This window comes from Lepeophtheirus salmonis, chromosome 3, assembly GCF_016086655.4.
Source record: "Lepeophtheirus salmonis chromosome 3, UVic_Lsal_1.4, whole genome shotgun sequence".
NCBI lineage: Eukaryota > Metazoa > Arthropoda > Copepoda > Siphonostomatoida > Caligidae > Lepeophtheirus > Lepeophtheirus salmonis.
The window spans coordinates 1,853,189-1,873,558 of NC_052133.2; the positions used below are offsets into that span (position 1 = coordinate 1,853,189).

General features: G+C 32.8%; 1 long non-coding RNA gene across 2 annotated transcripts; it reads left to right on the top strand.

The window, feature by feature from the left end:
- The first annotated feature begins 18,968 nt into the window (after positions 1 to 18,968).
- Positions 18,969 to 20,068, top strand: LOC139904834 (uncharacterized). Of its 2 annotated transcripts, none has more exons than XR_011779079.1 (2): positions 18,969 to 19,519; positions 19,692 to 20,068. It is a non-coding gene; the product is annotated as an uncharacterized lncRNA (long non-coding RNA). The 2 variants fall into 2 exon arrangements; XR_011779078.1 differs by having other exon boundaries at positions 18,969 to 19,499.
- The last annotated feature ends 302 nt before the right edge of the window (positions 20,069 to 20,370 follow it).

Below are 20,370 nucleotides of genomic sequence, written 5' to 3' on the forward strand. Positions count from 1 at the left end.
TTATGTTATTCTATACTTTTTCAAAAGAACAGGATTACAATTTTTCTAGTTTATCCCTTGGCCTAAATATAGCTATTTTAGCCATCTTATTATTTTTATGTTGAAATTTTGGCATTCATATACAAATGTAAAGCTATGCTTTTAATGAAATATTGCAATATGTTATTATATTATAGTATCGAATAAAATACTACGTAGGATTTTAATATTATTGTCGATAAATAATATGACAATGAAAGTCCGGGAGTACTTAAGGTATAAATATCAGTTGGTATTATTGACTTATTTGAATAACTACAAGATGATTTCGGGGTTTTTTTCTGTTTCTTTTTGAAAGAAAGGTTGCGTTGTAAAATAAGGGTAGCAGCGTGATAGAAGAGAAAATGTACACATTTTTAAACATCCAAGGTGACCTCAAAGCACATGTCCGTCGACACCTTTATAACAAAATTAATAAAAAATGTTCATTCATCAACCTGTTGCAATTTTTTTTCTCCTATCAGGATGGTACATTCCTCATATTTATTATGTTAGCTTGATAGCAAATATGCTGACTCCCATTGGTACCATCTCGTTTTTGATGTCATCAAGCTCAGTATTCCAAAATAAGATGTTAGGTAAAAAGGAAGCAACATCTCATATACATTTTGGAAGTTTGCATACATCAGTGATCCAAATCCGCCCCTATATATGACCTTGGACTTTTTGGGAAGCGTTATAGTAATTAAAAAACTGAGATAACTTTAAAAAATGAACTTTTCAGGAAAATTTTACTTTTTATTTGGGTTGTAAAATCATTTCAACTAAAAAGTATAGTTTTTTTAAACCCATTTAGACACACAAAGTGCCAAATTTGGTTAAGATTTGACAAAGTTGTGCTCAATTTAAAAAAGTACAATAACATTCATGAAATACAACTAATTTTTCACAATACTCCTTTTATTTATAATACCTTTGTATAATTTTTTCATGTAAAAAAAGTTCAACAATAACACTGAATCATTTTCAAAGCTTTTCCAAAATCATTATAAAACACACACAAATCAACTGGGCTTTTACTATCATAAATCTTATTAACATTACCCAAAAATAGATGTAGTTCGGGTGGGGCAGCTAAATCCAAAATCACAACATGTTTGGCTTGTCCAATTATGGGTTTATGTATAAAGTTTTTTAAGTGCCTGGCAACCTTTAAGTCTTCTTTGCCAACATACTTAAAATCCTTATAGTTTGCTTTGATGTTGCCAAGAGTTCTCAAGGAGGCTTTCTCATCTGTTAAAAGTTTCTTGGCCTCACATCAGCAGCAAGAGTAGATAGCTGTATAGTTTTGCAATCTAAACAGAATATTAAACAATTAGAAATCACATGCCAAAAAATGGGGGACAATTATGTTCAACTGATCCAGGATGTTTCTGAGATTAAAGAAATTTTCAGGCCATTCCTCCACAATTGTAAGTACAATAATTTTCTTCACCCCTGAGTCTTTTTGGCCTTTTGAGGTGGAGGGGCTGGTGCAAGCTGGATCTTGCTTTTGAATACTTAAGCATACTTAGGAAAAACCCTGGCCACCATCCATTGTAAGTTTCAGCATGGGCTTCTTGCATTCTCTCTTCTCAATTATGTATTTGATAAAATTTGGTACATCATTGTAGGATACACACCATTTTTCTATTTTTATGTACTTAGAGGCATTTTTCTCTAGAATTAGGACATGGTAATCTTCATCCACGTTCTTGGCTTAAAATTTTAACATTTTGGCATCAAAGAAAGTATCAAGCTCATGGCCTTTCTGTATAACCATTTTTTTTAATTAGATGCAACAGATCCTGTAACACCTATGGTCTTGGAGGTACTTTGAAGCAAGGATCTTAACTTGATGGTCTTTCTGACACTGAGGGGAAGTTCAGTGGCCATGTTGAAAAAAAAATCACCGTTAATGCAACTGTGAATAAGCAGAACAGTCGCTACATCACAACCGAACATCCAAACAATCTCTCCGCTTCAGTGAGACATGTCTTTTGAACAAAAATCAAGTGGCCAATACAGGCAAAGTCTGCCCTCGCATTTTTGCAGGGAGGAACGGAAGACTCAATCCTGATGCTTACATTGAACTTCTGTATAAAAAAGTGCTACCGTTGGGCCAGAGAAAATTTCGGATACAACTTTGTATTCCCTTAAGACGTAGCTCTGTGTCCGCACCACTAAGACCCAGGCCTTCCTGAGAGACACCATTCCCTACTTTTGGGACCTCAACATGCGCCAACGCCTTGGACTACTCTATCTAGGCGTGTTTGGAAGAGAGGGTGTGCGCTACTCCACATATGTGTGTTCAGTCTCTATAGGCTTCCATCAAGAAGGAGTGTACCAAGCTCGAATACCACAACATAGTCAAGGTCTGCAAGGGATTTATGCCTCGTATTGAAGCAATTATTAAAGCTGATGACTCACATATTGAATAAAAGTTGTGTCGTGCACTATTTTCAGATGATTTTGTTAAATAAATATCTTCACAAAACCTTTCGTTTAAATTTTTCTTTTGAAATATTGAAAAAAATAAAATGTAACGTTACTTTAAAGGAACATGTACAAGTTTCCACTTTATAACATTGATTAAAATCCCTAATTTAACTGCCCTAATTAATAGTCAAATGTTACAATCTACACCTTCTGTTTTTTTTTTTTTGACATTTTTCATTTGTATTATCTCTATGACTAAAGACATCTTACGAGATTAAGAACATCATGAAGTAGTAACATCGAGATCTGACAAAGACAGAAGAATATAAATAATTATCGAGACTGTAGAGACCATGGTGAATATAGATCATCTTAAAATATCTCATATAACTTGGATACATTCTGATGAGAAAGATGGAGTCCAATAATCATTTTACCCCAAGCACAAAAATGAGAGAATGAAATTTGCAAATAAAGATATAAATAACCATGGTACATCCTTTATATAGTTCAAACTTTGCTAAAACTGACTTTTTTGTTCCCTAAAAAAATAAAGATATAAATGACGACCATTGTTAAGGGTCTTTGCAGAAGGTCAAGAATCTCTGGGAGGGAGCTAAAAAGATTATAAAACAAATGACCTTTAATGAAGACTTTAGTCAATTGGAAAATCCTTAAAAAATAAACAATAACTTGAGAAGAAAACAACGTGGTTTTCACCCTAAGTTTAAAAAATATTTTTCATAAGGATTTAAGGATTGTTAAAATTGTATTTCGATTTCATTTTTGTGCTAGGTGAAGTGGGTGGTGTTTGGTTAGTAAATTTGTTCCTTGCTTTGCTAGAAGTGGAATCTTGAGGATTCATATCACATAAATCCTCAAAACTCCTTTGAGAGGTTTAGAGCTATGTTAAGATAGTTCCGTTAAATTTCTTATTAAAAATATGAATAAATCGACGGAGGAAAATTCATTTGCCTCTAGTTACCTACGAGCTCTGAAGAAGAATTTAGCTACTAAAGCCAATGGGGTAGGTTAATTGTTGATTTGACCTCATCAGAGAATGATCAATACCCCAGCAGACCTTTCAATTTAGAGGTAGAGGATACTATTTTTAGAATCCTTCAAGGACATCTTTCTTGGGTATCCTTAAGTTAGAACACGGTAATATACAGAGAGTATGTATATTCCCAGATTATAAAAATTTGATTTTAATTGATTTCAAGAAAGAAATAGATATAGGAGTCTCATTTGCAAATGTGGACGACGAATTTGTTATCAGAAAATCGGATGAAGACATTAATGGTATAAAGGGAGCTGTTAGAGGTCTGAAAGTTAAACGAATAAACAAATATGGGAACCTTATTATCTAGGAAAAAGAAATTACAATTCACTCTCCACACGAGGATATCAGTGTTAAAGATATTATTGAGAATTTCAAAGAATTTGGAGAGGTTATGGTCCCTGTTAAAGAATGCTGTTTTCAAGAAGGAAGACTTAAAGGCTTGATGAATGAGAACCATCTCGTAAAAGTGACCCCCAGAATGGATATACCAGGTGTTCTTCTTATAAAGGGATTGAAGACAAAAGTCTCGTATCTAGGTCAAGGTAAATTCTGCTCTTGATGTTATCAAGGTGGCCATTTTGCAAGAGGTTGTTCTAATAAACTGATGAAATGGCGTGAATATTTTGAATCAATGAAAGTAGGAACTGAAAGAAAGTCGGAAACAGAGAAAACTTCAGTCAATCATGTTGTTCACGAAGAGCTTGTTAAAGATCTACCTTGTCTTGAAAACAGTAGTGAATCCTATGCTTCCGAAAAGGAGTTCCTATTAAGTAATCTATCTGAAGTCCATAATATAGATGAGGCAACATTATTGAGCAAGAGGAAGGAAGTCGATAAGGATCAATCCCAAGAATGTGAAGAGCCAATAGGAGATATAGATGTATCTCTCACTTCTATTGACAAAAAAGTGGCTTCAAGTCCGAAGAATGAGATTAAAAAAACTTCGCAATTAATAAGTTTCGAATTGGAAGGAGTGACTAATGTTAAATTGATTATACCAAAAAAGCCTGCAAAACCACCCATCATGGATGAGATTATTATGTCTTCGAGGACTAGATCTGGATCAATCTCTATAAGGACGGCTTGTAAATCAGAGTTATCTCCAAACAAGATTTAAGAAAAATCAGGACTAATTTTGGATAAGTTATTATTACATTAAATTTTTAATGCCTTGATGTATCCCGCTTTGCAAAATAATAGTATTTTTTCCAAGTTGTCTATGAACCAATATTCACGAACATCAGAGATGATATCAAGAGAAACATATGTATCAACATAATCGTTTCACTGAATACCTGAGGTGAAAGAGAACGTAAATCCCAGGACGTATGTTCAATAGCCTTGCACTATTTCTTGTTCCTTTTGTATTCTAACAAATTACTCTCATTCCTATACTGGAACCAGCCTTCGTCGAGGTATAATCAAATATTTAGGGAAATCATAATGTATCAATAATTATTCTTCTAAAAGTGATTGGCACTGGTTAAGGGTAACTTCCAAAACGTCATATTTTAATGTCATTAATGTCTACGGTCCAAACGTAAAGTCTTCTGCGTTTTATCAATCGATCATTAACTATTTCAAAAGTGATTCGAATCAATTAATTTTAATTAGAGATCTTAATGTTAGCCTGAATACCAAAATCGAATATTATCCGAATACTTCTATTTTGGTTAAAAAAAAAAAAGAAGAAGGTGACGATGAACCAAATACATGGTGGCATACAGAAAATATTAAAAAAAGGCTCTTTGTTCACTCGCCATTTGACACCGGACATTGTCAAAGACTTCGCAATTTCAGAGATTTCAGAAGAAGAAATGAGGCGAAAGTTGGAAATTGAACAAAATCCTTTCAAGCAATTAAAGAAATTGTTGCCAACAGGGATGCCTCGTTTCTCCATTACTTTTTTGCTGCTATGGAGCAAATGAGCCTAAGATGTGTGAAAAGACTGCCATCGAAAATAATACTATAACTATTCATGCCACTCATAGAAATTCTATATTTAATACCGGAAGATTTATTTTTTCTATGAAGCGATCAGCTCTAAAACACGTGCCTCTCACTCCATGGTATATGAAATTGCAATCAAGGAATAAGGAATACCCCGAGGTTAAAATAATCACTGGAGCTTTTATAAAAATGTTATGCCTTCCTCCATCTTGGGGGATTGCGCATTCTCCAGTGGGAATCAATGATATCCGAAAATTCACGGCACAATTTCAAATATGTAATAATCTTATCCAATTTTATTGTCTCTGCTAGGATTGTGGGATAACTTTTAATAGTATAATTCATGCTTTTAGCGATTGTCCTGTTTTAAACATCGTCAAGTCTTTTATCGTTGTAAATTACCATTTAATGTGGAATTTTAGCCAATATTTTATAAGGCATACATATTATTAAGCATGACATCTAGAACATTTTACAGTAATGAAGAAAAAGCTATCAGTGCTGGTATTTTAAATGTCAAAGCCTATATTGCCCAACAGAATATGGAAGAGGAACCAATTGACAACGCTCACATTACGGCCATTATGATATCTGCTACAGCAAGGTATACTGCATTTAAACTGAAGATACCGAACTTAACGAACGATTTATCGTAGAGGTACGTGTTTGGATTAAGAAAATACTTCACATCAACTTCTTTTAGGCATTTGAAAATGCTAAAACGTGTTTTCAACTATTATAAGAAGCATGTCGTGAAGTCGGAGGTCCTGGAATAGCTCATTTTATTTTATTATTAGATGAATATTTTTATAATTTTGATTTGTTTTGTTTTTTTGTTTGGAATTTTTTCTCAATATGAAATATGATTAAATGATTAGTACATGATAGGTAATGCCAAGAAATTTAGGTCTTTAAATAGGAAATTAATTCTAAACTATTATGTTTATTAATGTATGCGTATATTACGCAAATTTCCTGGTTGTATTTATCTATTTAAATAAGGACCTTCTTGTGGAAAAAAAAACGTTAAAACAAGGGCCTCAAAAGAGAGGATTTCATATTTGTATCTAAATCAATATGTTAACTATCGACTGACCCGCATATTGAAGTTCCCCCCAAACTAGATCTTAATAATCATATTACTGCCAATTAACCATCATATTTATGACAAAAAAGAAAATGTTCAAGACAACTTAGTAGCAGTCTTCCTTCACAAAATCATACACGTCTTGATAAGCGACTTTAAAGTGTTAGAATTGCCGTGAAATCTGGAGTTTTAAATATTAAGTATTCGAGGAATCTATTCGACCTTCGTCCTTAGCAATAACTAAATAACTCAAATGTTAAAACGGACAGTATCATTACATTTTGTCAAGATCTAAGATTTGCACCTTCTGATGGCCAAGTATTTTTCTACTGTGACATTAGTGGAGGCGAAAAGCAGCGTCAAACAAATATATGCAAGTGTCACAGCGTTCTTACATGTTCAAACAAAAACTGATTTTATTATAATAACTTGGTAAAATGACTGTATTTGAATGACTGAAATTATTATTTTGTTGTGATAGTTTTATAATATGTATTTGTAATGTTTGTTATTGCTTGTAAATTAAGATGATGCCTTTTTAATGTTTATTATTATCCTATTTATAATCATCACAGGCATTTCGTGAAGTGCCTAGTTGAAGCAGTTATTTTCCAAAATGAATAACATTTTCAGGGATTTTATGAAATGCCTATTTACTCAGATTGATTGTAACATATTATAATACAATATTAAATATTTTATATTTAAGGATTCTTTATCAAATCATTCGAGATACATGAGACGAAAGGATGTCAAGGAATTTGACCTATGGAGAAAAAATTAATGATAATAGAAAAAAAAATCATTTATTAAAAAAAAAATCTTTGGGTGCATAGTGAGTTTTATCGTTCTTCTTCTTATTATTATTTAATCATTAACTTTTTGGGATTTTGCGAAGGATAACTCATGACGAAAATATGTTATATGCATACATAGACAGTGCCGTATGTCAGGAAGATTTTTCGGTCCGCTTTACAAGGGTGAACGGTTGATTTTCAGTGGTGAACGTGGGATATTTAAACAGGGCAAATGCTACAGCATAGATTAAATCTTGCAAGAATATCGTCCAATGGACTGTCTGACCATTATTTTCTTTAGGCAACGGGACAGGAGGAGGCAGTGACTGAGGATGAGGATGTAGCAGAGGAAGTTTTCTTAACAGCAAAGTTCAATATTTTCTGCTTCTTAGGATCAATTTTCACTTGATACTTGCAGCTGGGGTCATTCTTATGGAGTTTAACTTTGTGATCATTAAAGTTGTCCTTCTGTATTTCCTTCTGACAGATAGAACAAATCACCAACTCTCTGTTAAAATGCGTTTTCCGCTTCCCGTGATACATTTCTGATAATTAATAAATTACTGCAACAATCCACTCTAAAAAGTACATAACTATTATTTATGTCCCTTCTAAGCAGTAATAATTTAATTTATCTTGTATTCAATGAAACAAATTCTCACGCTCTTAAATATTTCAAGAGTACTCCATACGAAAAATGTTGTGTGCTTCTTTTTTTTTTTTTTTTTTTTGGCTGTAAAGTACTTCACATTTGCAACCAGTAACGTTAAACGTAATATCTAACTCAAATATCCACTCAATGTGAAGTACTTTAAATCCATACGAAAAATGTTGTGTGCGTCTTTGTTTTTTATTTTTGGCTGTAAAGTACTCTTGAAATAATTGCAGTAATTTATTAATTATCAGAAATGTATCACGGGAAGCGGAAAACGCGTTTTATATTCAAAGGTTCAATCATTTATATTTATAAAATGACAGGCAATATTTGAAAGATATATTACGTTAAATTACAGGATTTGAATTCTAATTTCTGCGATGAATTGAGATACCCGAGAGTGTTAACTGTAGTTTAAAACCTCCGTTTTATCTATCTGACTTAATTTGGCCCCAATATTGTCTTAGAGATATAATTTATTAATTTACTACTTCTATAAATGTGCCGGTGAATTTTGGCTACTTTAAGTACAATTTGTGGTGCCTCCAAAGGATTAATCAGAAATATTTTTTCATTTAAATGAACTATAATTTGTTGGAAAATGTATTCCATGTTCAATTTTGAGAAAAAATATCTAGCTTCCTTTTGGGTGGACGTGCTACAAATATGTAATTTTATTATAATGACTCAGTACTATTATGAGTTGGTCATAAGTTACAGATATATAATAGATTTTAATAATTAATTATGACTTAATTCATCTATATTTACATACCTATATGATTGGTGGACGGTTGAGTAAGGTTGTTTTTTTTGGTCCGCTGAAGCGGACAAAGCGCAATACTGACGTACGCCCTGTACATAGACTGTGATTCTGATATGTAAAATATAAGTATTTTAAGGGAATTACATAAAACCATTCTTTATTGAACAACAATAAAATTTATTTCAATAATTCCCTCTCCAAATGTATATATAGCCTACGTATTATTATTTAAAACTCAAAAAAGACAGTACACCTCTTCAACAAGAATCCCTTAAATTCAACGTACTCTTTTTTTTATAATTTTTTGTTGGTAAATGTATCATACATTGTTAAACAAAAAATAATTTTTTTTATCTTATATACAAGGTGTACGATAAATAGGAACTATCTTAAAATTCAACCTGCTTGATAAAAATGGAATTTGGAGTGAGTGTATTTGTTAATATGAAAAAGTTAGACATGATATTAAACAATAAATTTATTCAGCATGTCCTCCCTCAGCAGCCACCATCTTCTCCATCCCGCCCCTAAAGGATTTACATGCCCTGATGACTTCCGCAGAATTGATAGCATTCCACTCCCTCGTAATGGATCCCTTAGGGCGCGATCCTCTTGTGGCTGACCTTGCACACCTCCCTCTCTAACTTCCCCTACCAGTAGTTATCACACAGATTGAGGTCGGGTGAGTTGGAGGGCCAAGTGTTGCAATCCCGGAAAGTGATGTCGTGGGAGTTGAAGAGGTTAGTGGTCCTCATGGCGATGTGTGCGGGCGCTTAGTCTTGTTGGAATATGAACTCCCTCCCAGCGGCCGTATCCTTCATCCAGGGGATGACGAACTCCTGCATGACTTCGCAGTACCTTATCGTGTTAACCCTTTCCTTGAGATTGAAGAAGAAAGGAGGCATCACCTCACCGGTGCTGCAGATGACACCCAGGGTCATCATGGAGGCCGGGAACATTGTGGTAAAGACCGCAGGGAACTCTTACTTTCCTTGGCAAGCCACCTGTCATTCTGGACGTTGTAGCTTCTGTCGACAGTCCAGTTCTTCTCGTCGGAGAGGAAGATGATTCTTCCTCAATGGCTTTTCAGGTCATTGAGGATACGATTACCGTTGGTGAGTCTGGTGGCCTTCATGGATGCCGTAAGGATGTGTTGTTTAGCCATTCAGTATGACCTTTAACCGAGATCCTCATTCACAGCCTTGGAGACCAGCTGCTTGCTCACTCCACGGTTCTTGGCCAACCTGGACAAGGAATCCCCCGGCGAAGCCTTGCTGGACTTCCGGAGGCCTTTAAGGAAGCGGGGAGGGCAGATTCGGTCACTTCTCATGTTGTGGGCCTTGCAGCAGACCTTCCCCTCAACGTTCCAGGCATTGAAGACCCGGTACACCGTGGTCTTGGGGTAGTTAAGAAGCTTGTAGATAGTAAAGGGCTTGTGTCCCGCGCGAGCCAATTCGAGGGTGGCGTCTCTCCTTGCTTGTTCCATGATGACTATTGTTTGTTGTCAAAACAATTGTGGTGGAAGTTATAGTGTATTGTTCATGCAACCTTTTATATTAGTATGATTTAACCCCAAATATCCACATTATGGATCTAGATGAAGTTTAAAGTAGTTCCAATTTATCGTGGACACCCTGTATTAGGGATGTATCAATTCCAAAATTTTGACGTCTGGTCCCGTCCTAAGTTTTAACGACGTGTCCAAATCAGACGCAAAGACAGTTTCATAGAATAATCGTTGATAAATTATGTCATCAAAGATATCTTCCAGTGTCTTCATCATAAATCAATATTCTATCATTTTAATAGACTTTAATTATTCCTAAATAATGACAAAGTATTATGTATTTGAATAATAATTTTAGTAATATATTATTCTATACTAATCCAAGTGGTAAACTGAGATACTTTTCTACAATATTAGTGAAAATATGACTTTTAGAGGGCGCTTTAAAATTTGTGACTTTTTATAAGTAGCTATAACCAAGACAAGACGGGATTAGCAGCGCCAGAATGTATTTGCAAGTTGGGGATCAAATTGTATGATACTGACACCATAGTCAAGCAACCTTACACTTTTATTATATATATATACATTAAGTCTAAAATGACCCCCTATGGATTAAGGGCCGCTGGACGGGATCAATTTTAAGTTTCATACAAAGGACTGAAACAACACTACTATTTAAGTTTCTTCAGTATGGGGTTTAATTCGTTTTTGTTTCAAGGCAATCACTATTTTCAAATAAAAAAACCGATAAAATCAATAGTTGTACTATGCACATTAGTTATTATTATTTGAATGTCCCAAATCATAAACTTTTAAAACCTAACCTTTAAAAAAAAAATATGTATTTGTGAAGGACAGAGTCTTTTCCTCTCTCAATTGGCTCTTGTGATTAGGATACAATTGACTAAAGATGTTGCAATTTTAGACCATTATAACCCTACAAACAAGTCACTCTTTTGACTCGCAAATATGTTACCAACCCCAGTTAAAGCCCTTTTTAAAGGAATTTAATAGAACTTAAACTAAAGAAATATGAGGGAGTCTTTTATTTTTTAAAGGAAAAGACTCTTCTCCCATATCAGCGCTTTCAATGTCGATTTACTATTTTTATTTTGCTGAACTATGAATATCCCACTCGGGTAATTATTAGCCACTAAATATCCTCATAACATAAACCATTTAAACTATGTTACTTTCAGCTGTTGTTCTTTCCATAATAGCATCATTATATAGTGTTTAGAACGATAGATGATGACATATTCAATTGGAGCTACTTACCAAATATATATCTTGTTAATCCGTAAAATTTAGGATTTATCTCCTGAGATCCCGTTTTGTCGAGGTTTTACACTTACGAGAATTACCAGGAAATCTCTCATTTAATTAAATCTAAATATATATAAACTTCAAGTACCGGGTGGTCCATTGAATTTACATTCATGCACTCTAAGCAATTGGGCGTCTCCAAGATCCCCGTCTACCCTGTCAGCAAGTCCGAAACGTTGCAGAGGAAGAGGGGCTCTTTTAAAAATGCCAAAATTGATCCGGAGAAGTTAAATAATTTAACCCTGGACAATCCCCTGAAATTCATTAGGACCCATGCAAGAGATCTCGGGGTTTCATACCAGACTGTCTAGTGAGCTATCCAAAAAGTTGGTGAAAAGAGCCTTGTGTGGCTGGAGAGACCATTTTTGACATAAGGCAATAAAGAAACCCAACTCCTCTGTTGCAAGACTTTTTGAATGATTCTGGAATGAGTATTGAGTTCTTTTGCACTCTTTTTGGACACTTTGACCCCTACAGCTCTGATGCCAACACCCTTAATCCAAAGTCTCTGTCAGTCAGCACTGGAACGCCACGATAGAGGACTACATCTGCAGTGGATCCAAGCCTTCTGCCGCCACCTGAAAACCATAATTAATTCTAAGGCACTAATTTTTTGAAATTCTATTGCTAATTGATATCTTGTTGAAGTTCAAAATTCAAAGTGTTCAAATTTTGACGTACCACTCTGTATACCACTCATAATATGAAAACTGGAATACATATTGAAGTATTAATATCATCTAGAAAGTTAAGATCCGGAGACCGATGTGGCTTGGATTTTTTTTTCCTAGTAAAGGGTGTTGTTAGTAAGCCACTTCTCTGTAATTTTAGTCGTGTGACCTTATATAACATCCTGCTCGAATACTAATCCTAACTGCTTAGATATATTCTATAGAATTTTTTGTTTGTTTTTGAGGATATTCAAGTATCAACATTCCGGCCCAAAGAAGAGTAGCCATTTCCACTCGTTTAGTTTCTTGAGCAATGTGTATGATATAGAAATATATCAAAAAGAAACATGTATCAGTTGTAGAACTTTAATCGTTGAAGTTTTCACCACAAAACTTTAGCAATTCTCCGTATATGTAGAAATAAGTACAAATAATCAATTTTAATGATTAAGTTGTTGCACATTATTGAAAAAACTCACAAGATAGTTTTTATTGTCAATTATTTCTATTTTCTGAGGAAAACGGATGGGGCATCATACATTGTTTGTAAATTCGATGAGTCCCTCAAGTTTTACAAAAATAGTAATTCCCTCAAAATTGAAAAATATGTTTTCCATATTTTTTTTTGGGTGTATCAAATTTTTTTAGCTCCAAATCCATTAACGGTTCAAGTACAGTGTACATATGAGAAGATAATATATTTACATAGCTGGGGGTTTCCGCTATTTTGAGAAAATTTTGACTAAAAAGTTTTTTGTTTTTTTCTTATAATTGCCAAAATTGACAAATATTTTTTTTTCATCTAGACAAAAAACTTTTTGCAGTCTTAATATTTTTCAGAAGAGACTAAATTTGAACGAATAATAACTTTTTATAGCTAATCTAAAAAAGTTATATATATATATTCAATCATTGACACTAACCATATACAAACTCAATGTGAAAATCAACCACTGAAAAGAACTATCCGGAGACAATGAGACAACTATCTATGTACGAGTATTTCTTCCTTACTCTCGAATTTTATGCATTTGACCCTTGATTGTAAGGAAGTGGTAGAGTAATTGAATATGTTGAGCTAGAAAGAATGTGAGCAATTAAGTAGGAGGTTGATGGAAGGATGAACTCACAGTATTGAATTCCATGATGTTAAATGTACAATAGGTATAGATGTTGCACAACTCAAACCAAGTGTCTTATTAGATAGTATTCAAATAACAAAAATATAAGCTACACTTATTTACACTCTTTTACATTTATATTGCAAGTAAATGACAACTAATTTTCTCAATTTTAAAGATGGAAATAAATAAGTATGAGTAAACATGAATTTCTGATTTGAAATATGGCTGAAGGCTTCTCATTGATACTTGTGATGTTTACCTATTTTTATTTAAATTATTAGTAGCTAAGTAAGGAAAACAATGAAGTTGGTAAAGATCCTACAATCAATTTTGCTGGTTCTTTTTTGGTACGGCTTAACACTAGAGCCGTAAAAGTATCATTTTTGAAAGAAAATCTGTTTTTGTTTTTTTTAAATATTTGAAAACTTTTTTTTAAACCTTCCAAATAAAGAAACTGTAGGACTTTTTAAAACTTCAATTTTTAATTCATCATAAGCATCTGTAAGCAACATTTATCCAATAAGATATCTACAAGTAAGCCAGAATAACACTCTCTTCAAGAATTTTTTGATAGATATGTAAGGTGCAGATATTTTAACAGTGTTCGATGCTGTTGCTTCAAAAACCATTTCACTCAATAAATTAAAAATAGTACTTGCAACTCTCTGTCCGAGTAAATGTTTTTTTTTTAGTAGTACAGGAACACGAATGAATTTTACTCATCCAGTTTCCAAATAATATGAGTAATCTTTCTTCTAATCAATTAGGATATTTAAGCGTTTCCGTGAGTGTTCTATCCCAGTGCTCACCGATAATGGATAAAGATTTCCAGGTTATGTTTAGTTTGTTTTGTAATTTTAGTAACTGTTTCATTACAATATTTATACACTTGAGCGAAACTTAAATTAATCTTCTTTACGTCAGATTTGATTGCTTCGATCAATGGTGACGCTATTTATGCCTAGGGTGTGAATGCAATATTATTCCTTATAGTAGATTCAACAACGTTCGGATTTCTAAGGACCTCATGTAGACAAAAACCTGTAACTCCATATTTAACGATTCGACAATGTTTTGGCCTTGTCACATAGTTTCACTGAGTATGCAAGGAAGATAACTCTCCTACGGAGATTCTATATTAATACATATTTGAAATTATATAAATAACTCTTAAACTTAAATACTTCTGTATCGGATGACTTCTTTATTTGTCACAAATTTTTGGATACTTTTCCCATATTTTCTTTAAATAAAATAGCTTGAGAAATTTTGTCTTTTGGTTTAAAACTAAATGTTCTTTTTGTATTCATATCTTCTAAAAAAAAAAAAACAATACCTCCTCTTGGGAAATATTGTTTATCTGCTTCAAATTGTTTTTTCAGACTTTTTTCAGCTGATGGTCTATCAGTAGGAATTTCAAGATAATTTTTGAAGTAATTGTTATAGAATGGCATTTTTTTTAGTCATCGTCGTTAATCTTGCCTTATTATAGAAACATTTAATTGGAGTCGTAACACATTGGGCTGCTTGATATTTCACTTTTTCGTTTATTGAAAGGAAGTTTACCAACTTTTAATGCATATAACGTTTGCTAAATAACATAACGTAACTTCTTTATAACTTTGTAATTTTGATCCCTTATGATATATACATTTTCATTTTGTAGTAACTGATTATTACTTCATCGATGCTAATAATCCTTTATTATTGTAAAAATTATGATACAGAGAAAACAAAGATAAATGATTTTTTTCAAAAGTAATACTGATCAAAAATACGAATGTGCCAACACTAGATATTTGACAGTTTTTATGAAATATTAGATTTAGTCTCAGTCTATCAAACCTCAAGACTATGGAAATGGTAAGGAAAATCAAAATCACCCTAACGTACATACTTCATTCATCAAACAGATTACAGAGTCAAATTATTCATAGTGCATTCTTCTAAAACGAATAACTTCCAACAAGAGTACATAAAGCAACTGCATTCCCCTATAAATCTTATTTTCGTATCATTATACTTTAATAATTTTTATGCGGTTGTTGATCAGACATATTTTTTAAAAGAACAAAGTACGTAAATTATGTGATCTTTGTCGTATGACTCCATATACCTATTTTTATCATTAGTTTATATCAGTGGCATAACTGAATAAGTTTTTTGATAGTTTGGGCCTCTTTATGCTTAGGTAGCATTGCACATTTAGCTGGAGTGGGGACTTGGACTCACTCTCAGCTTGTGACTTGACTTGTACTTTAGTTGATACTTTAAAGAATTGCGACTCGACTAAAAAACAAGGACTCATAACTTGAATTGGCCTCTATAGCTAAGCCTCGTAACTCAAAAGTAGTTTATAACTTACTCAAGAAAATCCTGAACACTATGGACTCTACATTATAATTATGGACTTTAAATGAAGTCAAAATAAATTTGAGGACTCAAACTGGTCTCGGTGAACATATTTAATGACTTGGACTTGTGAGCACAGACTTCAAACTCATCATGGAATTGCAGTAAAAGTATTCTTCGGACCTCTACCTTTAGCTGACGCTTACTGGTTTTGACCAATTATATGACTACAATTGAATGAAATATCCAGGGTAAAAAAACCTTCTTCAAATGGACAAAGATTTCTCAGTTCCTCCCCACAGTATATCATTAATCAAACCTTTTATTAACTTAATGTAAATACTTAAATGAAGATAATCAATTAAAATATTTATACGAGGCCGAAAGCATGAGAAACCCTTTGCCACTGGCTCCCTTGGCAAATCCTAAAATTTCTACCTTATCCGACTGATAAATCCACCTTTGGCGTTACAGGTTGTTTGGTTGGTTTGTCGTTCGATCATGCCTATACAAAAAAAAAAAAAAAACATCAGATTTAGATCCGAGAGTAGTTTGGAGGCCGAAAGTCCAGGGAAGTACAGGTGTCAAAATTGCTTTGGAGCCATTTGATACTTTTTTTCGAGGTGTGGCAGGGAGCCAAGTCCTACTGTCACATGTAAGGCCTCCCATTGGTAAGAATGTCGATCCAGGGCTTCACCATGTCCTCGAGCAATTGTTATATTGTCACTCCCACGTGTTTTCCAAATATTTTGGACAAAGAATTCGTCGATGGACTCCATTTTTTTTTCCAACTGGTGCAGGTTTAAACAAGGTTTCTAACAAAATAAAATAAAATTAGCGCTCTAACTTCAAGCGTTTGACAAAAAGAGAGCTCCAAGGTGGTGGCATAGATAGCTTGCACACCCTGTATATATTTGTCATTTAATCCCCTATTTTCATTTTCTATACCCCAGATGTATTCAAAATTTTCCCATTTCATAACTTAACTTTTTATTTAAATTTCTTATCAAAATAAAATGTATATATTTAAATCCTTTCCACTAGCCTAGATCACAACCTGGATTCTGGCCCAAAGCCTGTTATAATTTTCAATGACAGCATCTTCAGGATAGTTGATCCCCTCCTGGGTAATGAGTGCCATTACTTGGACCCTCTAAGTTCCATCATTTTTGTATGTTGTAATTATTGAATAGAACATATTCATAGAGTTTTGGCAATGTCTTTTTCACCCAAATGTGCGCCCAAAATATCATGGGTTATTTGTCTTTCTTTTTGCTCCTCACTATTTTTTGTTAACTTGATATCAAACTTTCGAAAACGAAGCTTAGTAAATTGGAAAATTATCATATGCTCCAGTATTTTTGTTGTCAAATATGATTAAGACTACTTTGGAAAAGTTGTCAAGTGGTAAGAAAAAAACACCTATGTAAAATGTCACTTTTCTACGATGTCATCTTTAGGTAGCACATCTTGTTGAATGTTTGAAAGGAGGCAAAAGTTGTTTATTTACTCAATACGGATTAAAGTACAGCGTTAATCATTATTTGACATTAATTAATTATGATATAAATTATTGTAATCTATAAAAATATTTGATTTTTTTTTCTAAATTCTTCTTTTTGATTCATAGAACAATTTGAGAAAAGAAAATTTTTAACACTTTCCATTGGTTAAAAAAATGTATACTAATTTTTTTAAGCAATAGGAACTAAAAATTTCCTATTAGTATTTATATTGACTAAGTAAAAAGTTTTTCCCTTTTTTTATAATTTGATCGAACTTTACTACCTAAGGATGACGATTGAAAACAATACAATTTGGAATAGGTCATTTTTTTTAACCATATGACAACTTTTCCGCACTAGCCTTAATCAAAATTCGAAAAAGTTGAAAATCGAGCTGCTGTAATATGCAGGTTTATATGCAAAAAAGTTTGGGTTTATTTTGCAAACATTGTATCTATATTCAGAGTAAATACAATAATAAAATGATGTCATTGGATGCATAACTACACAATGCATAAGCTAGTATTGATTTAAGATCTTTTAATTTATAAATGTGGGATAGAGAACGCCAAAGGCATCGAGTAGATTTAGCTTAGGGCAAATTCGTTCGTATGAAATTGCAAAGATTGTGGTTATTTCTGGACGGTCAATTCGAAGAATCCATGTAGATTTGGAAATATCCACATTGTAGTATCATAACATATAAGGTGTTAGGAGAATCAAATAAATCGACGAAATACAGAATGGGTGTAACACGATATAACATCATCAATGACGAAAAGTTAGGAGTTACGGTGATGACGATACGTCATCACATTATGAAGATTAGACTGAGGTTCTATGTTTGCTGTCCTCTTCTGTACCTAACTTAAAAAAATGAAAGTCAAGCGCTGGGTGAGGTCAAATATGTTGTTTTCAATCAATTGTCTGATATCAAAATCTTCTCTGACATGAAGAATCCACTGGATTATTATTTATGGGTGACAATGAGAGGAAGTCCCGTAGGACCTGCTACGATAACCTTATTAATGTAAAAGCTTCCATTGAAATTTTCAGAGCATGGAAAAGCTTCCAACCTCATCTTGAGAGATGTGTGACCGGACATGCTGGACAATCATAATTTTGAATTTTTAATATTATAATTTTGGATAGCTTCAATAAAATTTGTTATAACATTTCCAGTTTGACGCTCAAAAAATTATATAGCGTAGACCTGACCTTTTTACTTATAATCCTTGTAAAAGGGTAATTTGTCTAGTAGTCTTATGGAATTGCAAATATGGGATCAAGTCGTATATGTGTGTATATTTTACTTACATATTTATACATTCATTCTTTATATGTACCATACATATACTGAGATATATATACTTAGTACCTACGTGAACCTTTAAATGGACATCTTCAAATATGGCTTTCCCCTATTTCTATCTTGATTAGTAAATAAATGAAAGAAACCTTTATTTTACGAACTATCTGCTGCAATTACATTATGTCAGTATATTAGCAATATCTAAGAAAAAAACTATTGAAAATGTAAATCCTTTGGCAATGTAAACGGAGGGGGGGGGGCAGGACAGCTCTAGTATTAAAGAAATGGGACATTATATACAAGTAACCCCTGCATAAATTATCAAAGTATGAATAGCACATCTCCAGTATGTTAAAATTAAAAAAAATGATAATATTCCAAAAATTATTCGTTAAGAAAATAAGAGTTAATTTTTTTATTATAAATAAAATAAAGACTGAAAATTGTATTTTCTATAAAACAAAGAAAAATATGATCCATTAATATAAAAAAAGTGAATTACTGTCTTAACTATCTAAAATACCCCTGCACATTTTTATTTGACCAAGCCCCAAATATTTTATTATCGGCACTCGTAAAAATACTTTATCAAGTAATGAATGGTGAAATCCATGGGTAAGTATGACACAAAAAATTGGCCTGGATCCTGAGTATAAGCGTTATGTGGTGATATAGTTATAACAATAATTACTATAATATTTTATTTAAATTTGTGAAATGATTTATTTATTTTGTAAAAGCAAACTGTAATAATAAATTGATTTTATTAATTAAATATATTCCAATTTATACCCTCGATGAGTTAAGTCCTATTATTTAGTGTTCAACGCTCGACTAAAGATATAACTAAAGCTTTAAAACAAAATAAGGAAACGCGCCTGGTAGCTTGAGAAGATAGATGATTGTGGAGTTATCTTTTCCTACGTAAGATGTCGTTTTCTATAGTATTACTTAATTAATAACCCATGTCAATATCAGCTCCCTGTTATAGCAATGATTCTTCAAATGTAGAAGGCTCTCCCCTTAATAGCAATAATTAATTTTCTTACAAATATTCTCCTATGAAAGGCAGCTGATATTAACACATATCTTAATTCAGTAATATCATATTTCTAGCTCCCACTTTCTCCTCCCACTCTTTTTTTCCTTACAAACATATTAAATCTAGTTATGATGTAGTCATATTCAACACTCCTAGCGGACAAAAAAAAAGTTGCCACAATATTTCTCAAGGTAATGACCGCGTAAAATATTATTTGCCTGGTTAAAATTTCGCTACTTGGTTTATACTGTATTGATGGGAGGATTAATCAAAATCGGAGAATCGGTTTTTTTCTAAAACCAGATTCACCATCGAAAAAATAATGTTTAATCTCACATTCCGGTTCTTATGTATTATCATTTATAACTGGTATTTAACTATTTACTACTTTTCTAAGTTATAAAAAAAAATATATATGTGAAATATATCTGTGAAGATACAAAAAACGACACTGTCGACTTGAGTCATATAATTTTTTTAAATTACGTAATAAAATAATTTATGTTAAAAACTAAACTAAACCCATGCAGTCTGTACAGCAATTGTTATTTTAAGGAAATAAATTTTGTAATACATGTTGTCTGATAGGATCTAGGAAAGCTCGCATTTACAAAATTTGTCTTGGAAAAGTTTGTATTAGAATTTCCAGTTATATTTTTTTAATGGTCCCATAACTGGTTTATAGCTTTGCAGTTACACTATTTACGTCATTTCGAATAAGTTATCCAGAAACTTTAGGCACTTGGGGCTTGT